The following is a 15,406-nucleotide window of genomic DNA, read 5'->3' as shown; positions in this document are numbered from 1 at the left end:
ACTAGTCCTTACGACCCCTGTTAAAATGGCGATGGAGTATGCTCTTCGTTTCAAATTCAAGGCGTTGAACAATGAGGTCGAATATGAAGCCCTTCTAGCAGGCTTACGTTTGGCCAAACACCTTGGGGTTAAACGAATTGATATCTTCATTGACTCCCAATTAGTGGTTAACTAGGTCACCAACCACTTTGACACTAAGGATAGCTCCATGGCAGCATATCTGGCACAAACACAATTGTTGCTCAAGCACTTCAACTACCAGATCACCCAAATTCCTCGAGCGGCAAACAATCATGCAGATGCTTTGGCTCGCCCCACCTTAGCGGTGGAAGAAATGTACAACCCGTAGTCCCCTTCATGCCACCAACCAGGTGATGAAATGTACAACCCGTACTCTAATATCATTTCGCAACTTGCCACTCATGCCACCAACCAGGTGAAGAAGGAACTCATCTTTAAGCCACCAACCAGGTGATGAAATGTACAACCCGTACTCTAATATCATTTGGCAACTTGCCATTCATTCCACCAACCAGGTGAAGAAGGAACTCATCCTCATGCCACCAACCGGGTGATGAAATGTGATGAAAGGTGATGAAAGCAAGTGATGAAAGCAACTTACCATTTATTCCACCCACCAGAAGACGAGTGGTACAAGTTGTACATGTGAACTCCTAGCATTCACAAATAATCAGAAACCTTCAAGCTTGACAACTCAACTAGGGGAGTACTTATGCCCAACAAGAGTTATAGTCACCAACAAAGTCCTATTGCAAGCCAACAACAACTTCAGTGCATGGCATACGAAGATCAAGCTATTCAACCTTTTTGCATCTGCTTCAGACATTTCTCCTCTGTAACAATGCAAACACTACAACTCGTAGAAAGCTTCACACATTCTTGATCAAGATAGTGTAAAGCAAAACCAATTTATGGTGCCAACAAAAGCTTCATCAATGGAGGGCAACCACAATTCTCAAAAGCTTCACACACTCTTGATCAAGATAGTGTGAATCAAAACCAATTTATGGTGCCAACAAGAGGTTCATCAATGGAGGGCAACCACAATTCTCAAAAGCTTCACACACTCTTGATCAAGACAGTGTGAAGCAAAACCAATTTATGGTGCCAATAAGAGCTTCATCAAAGGAGTTCAACCATAATTCTCAAAAGCTTTACACACTCTTGATCAAGACAGTGTGAAGCAAAACAAATTTATAGTGCCAACAAGAGCTTCATCAAAGGAGTTCAACCACAATTCTCAAAAGCTTCACACACTCTTGATCAAGACAGTGTGAAACAAAACCAATTTATGATGCCAATAAGAGCTTCATCAATAGAGTTCAACCACAATTCTTAAAAGCTTCACACACTCTTGATCAAGACAGTGTGAAGCAAAACCAATTTATGGTACCAACAAGAGCTTCATCAAAGGAGTTCAACCACAATTCTCAAAAGTTTCACACACTCTCGATCAAGACAGTGTGAAGCAAAATCAATTTATGGTGCCAACAAGAGCTTCATCAATGGAGGGGAACCACAATTCTCAAAAGCTTCACACACTCTTGATTAAGACAATGTGAAGCAAAACCAATTTATGGTGCCAATAAGAGCTTCATCAAAGGAGTTCAACCACAATTCTCAAAAGCTTCACACACTCTTGATCAAGACAGTGTGAAGCAAACCAATTTATGGTGCCAACAAAAGCTTCATCAATGAAGGGCAACTACAAGTCGTAGAAAGCTTCACACACTCTTGATCAAGATTGTTCGAAGCAAATTCAATTTATATGGTTCATCCAAACCTTCGACTACTATAAGGTGTGGCTTGTATCACAATCTCTTGCTCAACAGTGTGGAAGAAAATTTTGTATATGTTGTCTCTCCCACATTTTCAAATTTCTAGTTTCCCAAAAAAAAAAATTGGGAAATTCAACAAAATTCTAGTTTTCCAAAAAAAAAAGAAAAAAAAAAAGGGGAAATTCAACAAAGCTTCATCAATGGAGGACAACTACAAATTCTCAAAAGCTTCACACTATCTTAATCAAGATAGTGTGAAGCAAAATCAATTCATGGTACCCAACAAAGCTTCACCTATAAAGCTTAATATATATATATATATATATATATATATTCTGAAATTTGAAAATTCAAAAATTCGAAAATTCGAAAATTCAGAAATTCGAAAATTCGAAAATTTGAAAATTCAAAAAAAAAAAAAATTGTCTAGCCCTCCTCTTCTTTTGGCTTAACAACTTTCATAACATATATATATATGAATGAGGAGTTTTGCGCTACCACTTAGAAAGGAAAATAGTGAAGTTTTGTTACTTTGGAAACTTGGCTACTAGCAAGACACCTCCTTCGTCAACTCCCTTGACATTGCCTTTGTAGAAGGGAGGGGCTATCCAACACTCCTTTTACTTCTCATACATTCTTTTTAATTTCCGGCTTTTGGATCGAATAAATTGAAGAAGATCAAAGGACAAAAATTAACAAATAATGTTTAGAAGGTAAAATAGGTATGTGGATAGCACCATCTTTGTAGAAAAAAAATATAAGTTAAAGAGAGACGACTATCTTTTCTCGTTAATTAAAGAGGAAAAAAAAAAAGCTATTTGCCAGTAGAGGAATGATAGCAAATCTTCATAATTAAAGATTAATTATGTAACAAATTAACTATATTGAAAATTTCTTACTTAAAACACTAAAATTTTGACATCGTTAATTGAAGGATTGCATAATTTCTGATTTGGTTGATTTTTTACAAAATTAATTTTTAAAGTGTAATCTAGAATGTAAAGAATCGGATCATCAAGCAACATTAAAAATGCAAAGAAAAGCAGAAACTAGAAGGTTGCTAGCATCCTATTTTGAAACCCATTGTAATGACCTCATCTCGTCTCACACCACTCCGATGGTCCACCACTTTCGGGTTTCTTACACAGGAATTTCTCCAAAACATGGGCCGTAGTGGTCCGACCTCAAATCAGGGGATGGTGGGTTATGACAAATTTTGAGTTTAAACCGAACGAGTCAGGTGGTGGATTTCCGGACCTAAGACTTTCTCCTCTCCTGGGCACTGGAATATAATTGTAATCGCTGCAACTTTTCAAGAAAGACAAAATCACAAAAACCCGATTCTTTGTACTTGGAAACCCAAATGAAAATGCAAAATCCCATGTTCTAGATTTTTAGCGTTGAGAGCATATGGAGGTGATGACAAGCATGCATATATCTATATTATTAAAATTTGAATTTTCTAACACCTGGTTTACGAATAGCTGTAAAACATCATGGTAGTACTTGGTTAGTGTGATTTCGATCTACCTAAACTGCTTTAGAAAAGAGTTAGCTAGCCAGTGACCAATTCTCCCATTTAATTTTAGAGCATCTTAAACCTTTTTTTTTTCTTTTCTTAAATATACATGTAATTATCTCTTCATTGAAGAACAATATATAGGATACTGATACATCTTTAGACATCCACATGCAAAATGCAGTTCAAATTTTCCAGAGGTAAAAACTCATACGGATAGCCAATCTTATGCCTCTATGGTCTGTCATGATTGTTCGTTTGTCTTTTTATTTTGTAGAACTGCATGCAAATTTTGGGGTCTTCGGGTAGTGCTTGACGAGCCAAATATAGATCTAGTTACGAAAAACAATATTGATGTAAGAGAAATTTTATTTGAACCCGCATAACTTTTTTTTACATTCAACTACTTATTCTCTACATCCAAGTATTTTAAATTAAAGAATTACACTACAAAAAAATGGTCTAAGAACACAATTGATTGGTGCCCCTTTCAATTTCATTGAGCACATATATGTATTTGTGCTTTTTAAGTTTCATTGAGCACGAAATTATCTCAAATGTGCATTTTGAACAAAAAGACACATTAAATGGTGTCTACAAAAAGGTGTATTGTGCCTATTGAAATTTGAATACTAAAGTTTGTGTTACTTTTTATGGAAATTAGTAATTATAATTTTTTATTAATTTCCAAATCTGAACACAATTATAGTTTAATATTAATTTTATTGATCAACACCCTACAATCCTACTAAGTATTAGAGCAACTCCAGCATTGCAAAGGCCCCCTAGGGCTATTCACTATTGAATCTACCCAGTGAACAGTATTTCCCTTAATTAACAATAACTGCCTTTTGCATCTCCACTTCTAAAACTGAATAGCCCTGGCAATAGGCAATAAAATATTAATATTTTTAATATTATAAAATATTAATATTTTTTAGATTTTAACCACTAAGCAAATCCGTCCTCCTTGCTCATCGTTTTCGCAGCCTGTAAATTGGTGATGTCGGATAGCTTCTTCCTCATTATGCCATCCAAAGACAATCTCTTGGCCATTTTCTCACAATTGGGCATTCAAGAAATGCAATTCCAACATTAAAAATAGTGATCTTTTTTTTGGGGGGAGGGGGAAGCACTTCAAGTGCAAACAACCCAAAATTCGAATTGGAAAATCTAAACGAACAAGCGACTTCGGAGATGACGAGGTCATCAGAGATAAAGCTCGTGCAGTCGAAAATCGAGGTCGAGGAGGATGGAGTTCAAATGGAGGGCGACATCAATGAGCTTGGTCTGATTGGTGAATCAGGTGACGGAGCTCGTGGTTCTCCGATTGAGGTTCAAATATGAGGCCTCTTCACGATTCTGAGTAAGGGGTGATGAGAGAGAGGACAACAGTAAAAAGCAGGGAGAGGAAGCGAGCAGCGAGGAGGAGAGAAGCAGGAAGCAAGCCCTAACGTCAACGTGCATCATCTCCACCTTGGGCTCTTAGGGCAGCAATTTATGCTGGTCCTATCGCTCGGGCCCCCTCCGGCGCTAAAGCCTGCATAGGATGGACTTGATCACCCTAGCAATTGGGCACTGTACAATCCATTGTCCATCGGGTTAAGCCCTCGCTAGACTTGCTCTTAGAAGCAGCTTTCACCCACACACTACTCAGCCTTACTCTCTTTCCCTTTTCTTTTCTCTTCCACTCTACTTCCCTCAAATTCTTTCTCTCACCTTTCTTTCTCTCTCTCTTTTTCTTTCTCTCTCTCTCTCTTTCTCTCTCTCCAACCCTTATTTCTCTCTCTACCTTCTCCAAACAAATCGTGAAGGCTCTTGAGCTACATCATCGCCAAAATCCCCTAGCAGAAACCCCCTGCACGCGATGGAAGAAAATTTGGGAAGATCAAGTTTGGTAGGGAGGGATCAGGGAATGGGCTGGGTCGGGTTTGAGAAGATCGGTGGATGTAGAGCTTGAATTGGAAATCGCATTGGGATCCAAGTCCGATATGGAGGGATCATAAGAAGGAGATGCATCATGTTAGAAGGTGTTGGTGAGGGAAGGGCAGGCAGTGGCGAAGCCACGTGAGGGCAGAAGTGGCAGCCGCCCCTTCCTTCACCGGAAAACACGGTTGGAGCGTTGGTTCAACCCCTCCCCAACAGCAATGGAACAAACGAATATCAAGGTGATCTTATTGAAGCCTACGAATAAAATCACATATCGTAAGTGGAAGGTGTGTGAAGAGAAGAATGAGAGGAATGCGGTGACCTGGGGGGGCAGTATGGAGATGGCAAAGACGATGTCATTTCTAAGGAACAAATACTGGGTGCTGAGGCACAGAAACAACATTTCAAATGAGAGAGGCATCATTGTTTCTTCCATGGTTGTTTTTTCTCCTTCCCCCTTCAATTTTCCTTAATTACTTGTTTAGCCCTGCAGTTTTGAGTATTTTGAATTCAACACAGGAAAATGATACCCGCCCAGAATATCAATTGGCGCCCGAAGGTGTAAGTCAGGCACAATCAGCTGGACAATCATTCCAAAATGTATTATTTAATAGCTTTAGGATTTTAATTTTTTTGTGTTTGTTTTGAGTGCAATTTATTTCACATTTCAAAAAGTTTGCATCTTTTAAGTATGCAAAATTATTGAATAATTAGGAATATGTGAGTTATAGTTTGAAAACTGGTAGGTTGGAAGATTTAACCAAAAACCAGAATGTTAATGGAAACGACGAAATGGGAGTAAGTAGTTTGTAATATGCAGGTGCTTCAGGAAAACAACATAACACTTAATAATGTTCGGATTTCCTACTCTCCGTTTTCGAGAACAACTCACACAGCTCAATTTGTTGCATCTGTCTTAAACATGCCATTTGAGGGGGGGGTATCTTGTTGCATCTTCTACAGCTCAATTTGTTGCATCTTGTCTTGAACATTCAATTTGTTGTATCTGTCTTGAATAGTCCCTGAAAATCAACTAAAGGAACGATATCTTGGTTGATTTCTGACTGAGATAAGCTTGTTTGATTGATTATGCTATTTTAGATTTCAAACCAGTGATCTTTTCCCATGGTTGCTTTTTCTGGACAGGCGATGGAAAATCTTCACGAACGTTTCTTTGGTCCTTCGTATGAGCTTTTGTCACATGATAAAGTAAGTCCGCTGGTGTTTGTGTGGTTTTTTCTACTCATTAAAGTGGCAGATTAAAGGCTCTGTCTATATTGTTAGGTTTATAGGTGGTGCTAACTTATAATCATCTGTTGCTGATGCTGAGGCTGTAGTAATTTTGTTTTCCCTTTTTCTGATAGTATCACGAAATATAGGCTCTTGATGAGAAAGATCTACTCATGAGGCTGGCAGAAGGAGGAGATAGCGTTGATGATGTTGCATGCAGACTTGCAGAAGCAATGAAAATTATGGAGTCACAATTTCAAAGGTAAGTGTTTAAATATGCGTTTGGTATTCCTAATCGTGGTCATGTTTGCAATACATCTATCTTAATTTCTAGAATCATCTTAATTCTTATGTTATACATTGCATATCATCAGGCACTTTGGAATTGCAGAGACATGAAATAAAATGTGTAGATGTGGCTATGAAACTTAAAAGTTCTATTTCCAAATCACTTCTACTTGGAAGAAAAAAGACACATCCATCGGTGTTTAAGAATTTCAAAATTAAGGATGAAAAACTTGCAACTGTCTCAGTTTGTTTGCAGTTCTTGATGGATCACTCAATTCAATTTCTCAATTGGGTTTTTTTTTTGTTAGTTGTACAAGACCGTCGGTCTATCCAGCTGCCCCCCAAAATCCCAGCAACACCTCCTTCAACGTTTTCATGATATGAAACGATTGTTACTAAAAGGAGTTGGTTGCTTACATGGTGCTTATATATGTATGAATCGATTATAGAACTATTTGGTTTGATTTTGTAATTTTGAATTTATGTTTTATTTTTTATTTTTTATATTTAACCTTGTAAACACGGAAATTCCTGCGATGAATTAGACAAGAACACATGTACAAAATAATATTTGTATTAATGATTTAAGGGTTACAATCTCTTCTACAAATTTAGCCTCTGATTCGATCTTCGTAGTGTGTAAATTTGTGGATTGGCTGCTGATCCAAAGGGCCATCGGGGCTTGATCTTTAGGATGAACAGTGGTGTACGGATCTTCAAGGGGCTTTTGGGCTTGATCTTGAAGAATAGTGGATGAATTTATTGATGTTCTTGATCCAAAGGGCCGTCGGTGGCTTGATCTTAGGATGAACGGTGATGAACGATGAACACTTTCTTCAAGGGTCGTCGGGGTTAGATCCTGAATTGGTGGAAGTTCTTCAAGGGCCGTTGGGGCTTGATCTTGAAGGAGAATTTGACGAAGAACAAATAGAGCTTTCTTGATCCTTCGGGATTTGCTTGGGAGCTTTGGAGTTTCAAAGCTTCAAGGTTTTTGTGTGATGTGAATTGGCTATGAATTGGTGTCCTTAAAATGAATGATTTGGCTTCCTATTTATAGAATTCCAAAACTTGGTTTTTGGATTTAAATAATCAGATGAAATAAATCATTTCTACCAAGTGTTGACACGTGTCATGTTTGATGACTTTTCTGATGATTTTTTATTTTTTGTTGAGTCACATGCTATGTGTAAAATTTATGTGACACGTGAACGTTGAAATTTTAATTATTGATCAACATTTATTTCACTGAAATTTCGATGTCTACAAACCTATTGGGCACAATAACAAAATTGTGCAAACATGGCTTGGAAAAGTCATCTGACATAGGTGTTAGAACAAAGGCATAAAAACCCCTGATTGGTGCTTACCTGTTTTAGCACAAAACACCTTATTGTGCTCAATGACCAAAGGCAACACCCCATAGAGGGCACACATGATGTTTTAGTTGCTGCACTATTGCTATTGCCCTATGTGCACATATGGTGGTGTCCTAAGGCCTCATAGGGCACATTTAACTTTTTGTGTGCAATGGTCATTTTTCTTGTAGTGCTAATATCTCTTTAAACCCAAATTTACTATCTAAATCACCTTCACAAACCCAATTTATAATAAAATCCCAAATTAGATAATTTGGTAAAGTTTCTTCTTTATGGGAATAAAAGCTTTATGGAGTTCGACTTCTAAGGACAAGTTGAATAATTTGGTGAATTTTCTACTTGTTTATGAATCTTCCATATTATTGGGGTTCACATAACTTGAACAATGCATATTGCGAATTGGACGTGTAATCCTCTTGACTAGCATCCTTTACTACACTAGGAGAAATGCTACGGACATTAGAAGTGACGAGTATCAGATAAAACCTTCGATTAGTATTTCATTGACTCCTCGTAACTCTTCTCGCTATGCACCCCAAATTGAGAGCAGCTGGGTAGTTTTACAAAATTAAATATAACATTTTTTTTTAAGTGGAAGACATCATATGCATATTCCTAAAAAAATATTAAACAATATCAATACAAGGCTGAAGAACTCTCTAGTTCAATAGTCTCATCTCATCGCCCCGACTTATCATGCTAATGGTATAATTAGTTCCATCCCAAAGGGTTTTACAGTTCGTGTGTTCTGCCCATAAAACAATATATATTGCAAAGTACATCACTTTAACAGAACCAAATAAGTAAGAACTCAACATTATACACTACAATTTTGTTCTCTTACTTAGAAAATGCAGAAAGTTGAAAGAAAAAAAATAATAAAAATTTAACCTCAACCTATTTAGCTATCAATTAGGGTTCTGAATGAGATCCATAGCTCTGTAACTAAGAAGAACAAAGAATGGCAAGAGAAGCTCCCTATTGTTGTTCTCAAAGCTGAAGACATCGTTGACTCTAAAGGCAATTTGGTGCTGAACTATCCGATTAGAGAACAAGCTTTAAAATTATTGGGTGGGTTTATTAACAAATTTTAGTTTTATTGTTAATTTCATTTTATACTTGATGGTAATTATGCAATAGGATAAAATAGACAATTCACATTTAAAATTTAAGCTAAGTGCAGAAAAAATTATATAGGTTTAAATAAAATTTCTCTTATTTAATTGTTATGCGGATACTAATAAATATATAAATAAAAAGAGGTTTAGCATCTGAAGAATTGACTCGCAATACGAAAAACAATATTGATCAAAATTTTGCACATAAAACGCACGTTTTTGCATGAGCTATGTGATCTGTTCGGAGTTTTAAAATACTCTCTTATTGGCTAACGAGCCAGATTTCATGTCCATTTCTATATACACACAAACACACATATATGAACGAACAGGGTTTTGATACCTGTTTATTAAAAAATGAGAGTATAAATGTATATATATGATCAATTAGGTTTGAGAGTATGCCACTGTCAGAGGACAGAGCCTTATATAAATGGATGGTTTGGTGTACATGATTGGATTAGAATGAATATATAATTACCTATTTTCAAGGTATATTGAAAGTAGAGAAGTGAAAGATGTGAAAGATTTTTTATTTGGAGGAGATTAGAAGAGGTCTATGAAGTAAATTCATCCTTCTAATCCTGCTGTCTTAAGGAGAATTGGAATAAATAAGTATTTTTTCATGAGTAATTCATCTTTTATCCTTTATGTGTGTAAACACGGAAATTCCTGAAACGAAAGAGACAAGAACACGTGTACAAAATAATATTTGTATTAATGATTTAGGGGTTACAATCTCTTCTACAAATTTATCCTCTGATTCTATCTTTGAAACGTGTGGATGTAGTGTTGTTGATCCAAGGGCTGTCGAGGCTTGATCTTGGACGAACAGTTGATGAATGATGAACACCTTCTTCAAGGGCCGTCGGGGCTTGATCTTGAATGGGTGGAAGTTCTTCAAGGGGCGTTGGAGCTTGATCTTGAAGGAGGATTTCACGAAGAACAGATAGGGCTTTCTTGATCCTTCGGGATTTGCTTGAGAGCTTCAGAGTTTCGAGGCTTCAAGGCTTTGGTGTGGTGTGATTTCTCTTCCAATTTGGGAGTAGAGAAAGTGTATCTAAAATCCTCCTTTGATTCTTTGATGGAGGAGCCTATTTATAGGCTTTGAGAATGAACCACCACCATCCATTTGTTTTGGTGTATGTTGTAGGTGAATTGGTGGATTGTTGTAGGTGAATTTGGGTTGAGGTTGTAGGTGAATTTGGATGGATTGTTGTAGGTGAATTTGGGTGGAGGTTGTAGGTGAATTTGGATGGATTGTTGTAGGTGAATTTGGGTGGAGGTTGTAGGTGAATTTGGATGGAGGTTGTAGGTGAATTTGGATGAAGGTTGTAGTTTTAACACAATGGTCAACATTTATTTCACTAAAATTTCAATGTTTACAAATGTAATCTTAATGCAAGCGCTAACATTTATGCCACCAAAATTTCAATGTCTACAAATGCCCCCACTTCAAGACGCGTTGTATACATGTGCTTGTTACATGTAGAAGATGCGTTTTGAAGTCCCTTAATGCAGTTGTCGATCCAAGGGCCGCTGAGGCTTGATCTTGAACCGGTCTGGGAGTTTCTTCAAGTGCCGTTAAGGCTTGTTCTTGAATTTTGTTTGAAGTTTCTTCAAGGGCCGTTGAGGCTTGATCTTGGATAAAATTGGACTACAAGGAGCTTCGTGTAGAAGACGATCCTTGGCTTTGATGATGGATGAATCGACACGTATTTTGTTGTGCTTGTTGACTTTCCACAGCTTTGATCTTGAACTAGGCTGAAGGAGTTTTCTGGTTTCCTCCAAAGGACTTTCCACATACTTCATTTTGAACTGGATTTGACTCAAGGATGGTGGACACTTGATCTTGAGTCAGGGTTGTTAAAGCTTGATCTCGAACTTAAACGTGACCACGAGCAGTTTCAGGACATGCATGCTTTGAAAGATCAAGGAAGTTCGCAGCCTTTTCATATGAACCCTGAGCAAGTTTGGTCAACAGTATGATCTTCAAGATTGATGGGCTCTTCTTCCAGTTGGTGACTTGATCTTTAAGGATTATCGAGACTTTGCTCTTTGGTGACGGTGCCAACGAAAGGTTGTTAAAGCTTCTCGAGCCTTTTGGTTAGAGCAACGGTGTCCAGTTTGGATCTTTACTTGAACTCGTCCGTCTGGATTATGCAGCTATGCAGGGAAGGGCTTCGTGCTTCATGATTTGTTCCAGCTTGTTATGTTGCATTCTTCTCTACTTGTTTCTCTTGCATAGCTGAAGTTGTGTGCAACCTATTTGCCTTTAAATGGTTCTTCGGAGCACCACCTCTCAGCGACTCACTCACGCTTGGCAGCTTCAGTGCAAAGAGCCGATGTCAACAGATCCACACTCCTGAAGCATTTGCTGAGGGAATTCGAAACATATCAGCAGTTGAAGATGAGCACTCGAGAGCAACGCCAGGTAGGTAACCAGGCAAAGGTTGCAGGCAATCAGTTCTTGATCGGATGTTTAATTTCAGGTTCCGACTGATTGCTTCCCTTCTCCTTGTTCTGCAGGCAAGAGCAAGGGCATGGGAAATGATGGGGGGAAAGCATGATATGAGATACCTTTGCTTTCGACCCCAGTGATATGAGATACTTTTGCTTTTGAAGAAGTAGTGGACGATCAGCACATGCATTCGTCGCGCTTGTCTCCATATGCTTCGATGCATCATCTTCATCTGCATCATCTTCACCTGCATCATCTGTTTTCCAGGCAGACGTGGTAGACGAAGAGGAAGCAGAAGATGTCGAAGATGAGTATTCGAGAGCACGGCTAGGTGAGCAATCAGGGAAGGTTCCAATCAGTCGGTTCCTTACCAGGAGCTTGAGTGGAGGTTCCGACATATTGCTTTCTTCATCCTTGTCTTCGCAGTGAAGAGGGAGGACAAAGAAAAGGATAAGGAGAAAGCATGCTATGAGATACTCTTGCTCTCAACCCTAGTGATATGAGATACCTTTGCTCTAGCGTGGCTTGGTTGAAGAGGCGCTTCCAGGGAGGAAGAAAACTGAGTTTTGGTTGAAAATGCCTTCGGCAAGGAAGAGGAGTCAGGCTGGATGTGTTTTCAGGAAGGAAGAAGACTGAGTTTTGGTTGAAAATGCCTTCGGCAAGGAAGAGAAGTCAGGCTGGATGTGTTTTCAGGAAGGAAGAAAACTGAGTTTTGGTTGCAGATGCCTTCGGCAAGGAAGAGGGGTCAGGCTGGATGTGTTTTCAGGGAGGAGGAAAACTGAGTTTTGGTATAGGATGGGGTCGAATTATATGGTGAGCTCTCAACATCAAGTGGTAGGGTGAGCGTGGCCTTGTCACCCACGCTTGTCGGCAGAAGTGCGGTAGTTGGCATAATGGACCTTACGCGTTTTCAACTTTGTCAGTGATATCTGACAAAGTTGCACGTGATAGCCGAAAGTTGAGATTGTGTCTGAAAAGTGTCGACGGACTTTACGCAGGAAAATCCGGGTTTTGAAATTCGGAGAGTGGTGTCTCTTCGATTTACGAACGAATGGTTGTGCTGCCTCTCATTTTTAAGAGGTGTCAATTGTATTCAACACGCACAATTTGAAGATTGCCTGCCCGTGAAAAATTATCTCTGCTACTCTTTGCTTCATCCAACCTTTTTCTTTTAGTATTTTTTGAAAATGGCTTCCCCTTTTAACATTTGCTTAGATTTGAGTCTTAGCAGTGACACAGGTGCACCGCGTCAGGGTAATGTATGGCGCCCGTCTTTTTTTTCTTCTAATGGCCCTCTTACAGTTGAGGACTCTGTGATGAGGGATGCAACCACGGCTACGGTTGTAGCTAGAAACCTCATCACTCCTAAAGATAATAGGATACTTTCACGACGGTCCGATGAGTTAGCTGTTCAAGAGTCCCAGGCTCTCAGTGTCCAGTGTGCGAACTCTGTTTCCAACATGGGCCAACGCTTACTTGCTCGAACTCGCCAGGTTGAATCATTGACAGCCGAGGTGGCGGCTCTTAGTCAAGAGATTAGGCAGCTCAAGCGTGAGAATAGAGAGTTGCATGTGCTTGCAAATAGTTATTCGACGAGCATGAAGAGGAAGCTTGATCAGCTGACGGACTCCGAAGGTCGAATTCAAAGTGACCATCGGAAGTTTGTGGATGTATTCCGGAGGCACTTTTTGCCTTCGTCATCTGGAATTCGACCAAGTATTGAGGCTCCGAATAAGCTATCTTCAGTGCCTCCCTCCTTTAGGGTTCCACCGAGTACCAAGGCTCCAAGTACTGAGGCTTCACACAAGTGACATTCGTGAAGGCTTTTTCTACTTTCTTTCTCTTTCTTTCTTTTTTTTTTTTTTTTTTTTTTTTTTTTTTTTTTGTAATTTCTCGGAGATATTAATGGACATGCCTTATTTTATTCCGTGCATCTACTCGGACGAACGTGTGGGAGTTAGAGTGTTGGGACTTATAATGTGCATGGCACGTATATACACCCACACAACAATTATTTTTTTTCAAGTAATGATGCCCATTTTGAAACCTTTATTTTCTTTGCCCTCCGCATGATGCTGATATATAATTCCCTTTTTTTTTTTTTTTTTTTTTTTTTTTTTTTTTTTTCAAAATGGCGCCATGCACCAAGATTTCACTATTTGTATACATATGTTTTGATGGGTGTTGCCTGACGCACCAAACACCTTTCATCATTTTTTCTTTTTATTTTTTTATTTTTTATTATATATACTTAAGATACTAGGAACATGATTCTTCAAAGGGGAAGCGAAGTGGAGAGCATGGGTCTTCCTTGTTGCATCGTATTCTTCTCCGTACCATTTTTTTATTTGCACAGTCACCGCAACATTTTTCTATGTGTTCTTCTCTGCACACGGATCACTGTTTGAACAGCTGCTATACTACATTCTGCTCTGCACTCTTCTCTTCACGCGGATCACTGTTTGCACAGCTACTGTACTGCATTATTCTCTACACTCATCTTCACGCAGATCACTGTTTGCGACAGTCACCGTGCTGCATTATTCTCTGCACTCATCTTCACGCAGATCACTGTTTGCGACAGTCACCGTGCTGCATTATTCTCTGCACTCCTCTTCACGCGGATCACTGTTTGCGACAGTCACTGTACTGCATTCTTCTCTGTACCCCTCTCTTCACGTGGATCATTGTTCGCGACAGTCACCATTATTTGCACAATCACCGCACTTCTTTTACTCCTCTGAGTCTCTTCTGCATATATATACATATGTATACTTATACATGGGATCGCACCGTCACTGCACAACCATCGCACAACCACTGTATTTGCTTGCTATCTTGCATCCCGATTGCCTTGTTTTGTAATCCTGCGCTACTGTTGATTACACACACTGCTTCCTCGCCGCACTGCGTTCTCCGTGTTTGTTGCCTTCTAAATTTGGTGCTAGACAAAACCGCAAGAGTGAGTTGCTTTGGACGGGGAGAAGAGAAAGCAGTCATCCAGTAAGTTCCTTCACGCAGCCTTTACTTTGTGAGGTATTTATTTTAAACCGAGCACGATTTTGACATGTACACGTTCATATGTATACATATATAGGCGTTGATTGTCCTGTCACCATCACTGGGCGCATATTGTTTATATTTATACATGGAAGTTGGATGTTCCATCTAGTCGTTTCATCACCCTCGCTGCACTGCATTTTTTTTTTTTTTTTTTTTTTTTTTTTTTTTTTTGTGTCCGTTGAACTCAGACATGTTGCTGCAGCTGTTCTTTTGAAGGAATAAAGCAGATCAAGGTCTTGCTCATCCATGGCCTCGACATCCCCCATCGGCTCCCGAGTACTTGTCGACCATGCTCTGGGACTGCACGAAGAAGAGGGAGAAGAGAAGAGGGTAGTCGCGTGCAAATCCCCTGGTGAAGCCTTTCTGTGGTGAGCCTTCTTTAAGCTGAAGATGGCTTTGATTCTCTGGGCTGCATGCCTTCATATATATATATATATATATATATATATATATATATATATATATATATTCCTTGACTTTGATGTTTCTGGGTCGTGCACGCATTCGTGTATATATGTATATATATATGGAACCTGGTTATCCATCACGGTTTGCGTACATATATATAACAGGTGGTTGTCTCTTCGTTCTGCATGCGCATGTACGGTTTGATATATATATAT

This window comes from Malus domestica, chromosome 10, assembly GCF_042453785.1.
Source record: "Malus domestica chromosome 10, GDT2T_hap1".
Lineage (NCBI taxonomy): Eukaryota > Viridiplantae > Streptophyta > Magnoliopsida > Rosales > Rosaceae > Malus > Malus domestica.
This window is presented reverse-complemented; position numbering follows the sequence as displayed.